The sequence below is a fragment of the Neoarius graeffei genome, chromosome 3, assembly GCF_027579695.1.
Source record: "Neoarius graeffei isolate fNeoGra1 chromosome 3, fNeoGra1.pri, whole genome shotgun sequence".
Lineage (NCBI taxonomy): Eukaryota > Metazoa > Chordata > Actinopteri > Siluriformes > Ariidae > Neoarius > Neoarius graeffei.
Window position 1 is genome coordinate 45,789,259 of NC_083571.1, and position 2,387 is coordinate 45,791,645.

The window sequence follows — 2,387 nt, forward strand, 5'->3', positions numbered from 1 at the left end:
GGCCTTGGTAGCCCATCTGACTGACTCCCAGGCAATGCAACATTATCAGCAGGACGTTCACACCCTGGTCCAAACCTTTGCTGAAAGCTCATTAGAGCTGAACATCTCAAAGACGAAGGAACTGTGCTGTGGGTCCAGGGGGAAAAACCCAGAGCACTTGTTCCAACCGCTCAGCATCCACAGTCAGCTGGTGGAGCAGGTACAGACTTTTAAGTATCTTGGGATAGAGATCGACACCTGCCTGTCCTTTTCACAACATGCTGACTCTGTCTACAAAAAGGCACAACAGCATCTCTACCTGCTTAGGAAACTGAGGACTTTTAATGTCAGCAAAGACATTTTAACACTTGTTTATAGATCACTCATTAAATCCACTCTCATCTACAATATTTCAACCTGGTTCAAGTTCCTCACTACTACCACCAAAACAAAACTCTCCCGCATAATAAATCAGGCCAGTAAAATAACCAGAACAGCCCAACTACCTCTGACTGAGCTGTAGAGGCACTCAGTGATGAGGAAAGCCACCCTTATCACTGAAGACCTTTCCCACCCCCTGCACCACTCCTTCATGTTGCTGCCATCTGGCAGACAATACAGAACCCCACTGGCCCGGAAAACATCTATAAGAAATCATTCATCCCCTTTGCAATAATTGTTCTAAACAGCACAAAATAGGTTGCACTATTTGTTGCTGTGTGTGAATGTGTTTGTGTGTTTTTAATTTCTGTTGAAGTCGTGTCTAAGACAAATTTCTATTTTTTTTTACTGAAGAACAGACAATAAAGTTTCTAATCTAATCTAATCTAATCTAATCTAATCTAATCTAATCTAATCTAATCTAATCTAATCTAATCTAATCTTGTACTTGCAATAATTACAGTGGTGCCCTTAAGTTTGTGAACCCTTTAGAATTTTCTATATTTCTGCATAAATATGACTGAAAACATCATCAGATTTTCACACAAGTCCTAAAAGTAAATCAAGAGAACCCAGTTAAACAAACAAGACAAAAGTATTATACTTGGTCATTCATTTATTGAGGAAAATGATCCAATATTACATATCTGTGAGTGGCAAAAGTATGTGAACCTCTCGGATTGGCAATTAATTTGAAGGTGAAATTAGAGTCAAGTGTTTTCAATCAATGGGGTGACAATCAGGTGTGAGTGGGCACCCTGTTTTATTTAAAGAACAGGGATCTATCAAAGTCTGATCTTCACAACACATGTTTGTGGAAGTGTATCATGGCACAAACAAAGGAGATTTCTGAGGACCTCAGAAAAAAAACGTTGTTGATGCTCATCAGTCTGGAAAAGGTTATAAAACCATCTCTAAAGAGTTTGGACTCCACCAATCCACAGTCAGACAGATTGTGTACAAATGGAGGAAATTCAAGACCATTGTTACCCTCCCCAGGAGTGGTCGACCAACAAAGATCACTCCAAGAGCAAGGCGTGTAATAGTCGGCGAGGTCATAAAGGACCCTAGGGTAACTTCTAAGCAACTGAAGGCCTCTCTCACATTGGCTAATGTTAATGTTCATGAGTCCACCATCAGGAGAACACTGAACAACAGTGATGTGCATGGCAGGGTTACAAGAAGAAAGCCAGTGTCAGGATGGCTGAGTGGTCTAAGGCGCCAGACTCAAGGCTTAGTCCTTCCCTCACTGCATGAGGATTCTGGTCTCTGAATGGAGGCGTGGGTTCGAATCCCACTTCTGGCATGAGTATACTTTTTTGGGGCAGCACGGTGGTGTAGTGATTAGCACAGTCGCCTTACAGCAAGAAGGTTCTGGGTTCGAACCCAGCGGCCAGCAAGGGCCTTTCTGTGTGGAGTTTGCATGTTGCGTGTTTCCTCTGGGTGCTCTGGTTTCCCCCACAGTCCAAAGACATGTAGTTATGTTAATGTGGGGCGGCCTTGGGCTAAAGTGCCCTTGAGCACCTAACCCAGACTGCTCCCCGGGCGCTCTAGTGTGGCTGCCCACTGCTCTGGGTCTGTGTGTGTGTGTTCACTGCTTCAGATGGGTTAAATACAGAGGATGAATTTCATTGTACTTGAAGTGTGCATGTGACAAACAAAGGTTTCTTCTTCCACTGCTCTCCAAAAAGAATATTGCTGCTTGTCTGCAGTTTGCTAAAGATCACATGGACAAGCCAGAAGGCTATTGGAAAAATGTTTTGTGGATGGATGAGACCAAAATAGAACTTTTTGGTTTAAATGAGAAGCGTTATGTTTGGAGAAAGGAAAACACTGCATTCCAGCATAAGAACCTTATCCCATCTGTGAAACATGGTGGTGGTAGTATCATGGTTTGGGCCTGTTTTGCTGCATCTGGGTCAGGATGGCTTGCTATCATTGATGGAACAATGAATTCTGAATTATGC

The 2,387-nt window shown here is 42.9% G+C and overlaps 1 non-coding gene across 1 annotated transcript; it reads left to right on the top strand.

The window, feature by feature from the left end:
* Positions 1-1,614: 1,614 nt before the first annotated feature.
* Positions 1,615-1,726, top strand: trnal-caa (transfer RNA leucine (anticodon CAA)). Its single transcript has 2 exons — positions 1,615-1,652; positions 1,681-1,726. It is a non-coding gene; the product is annotated as a tRNA-Leu (tRNA).
* The last annotated feature ends 661 nt before the right edge of the window (positions 1,727-2,387 follow it).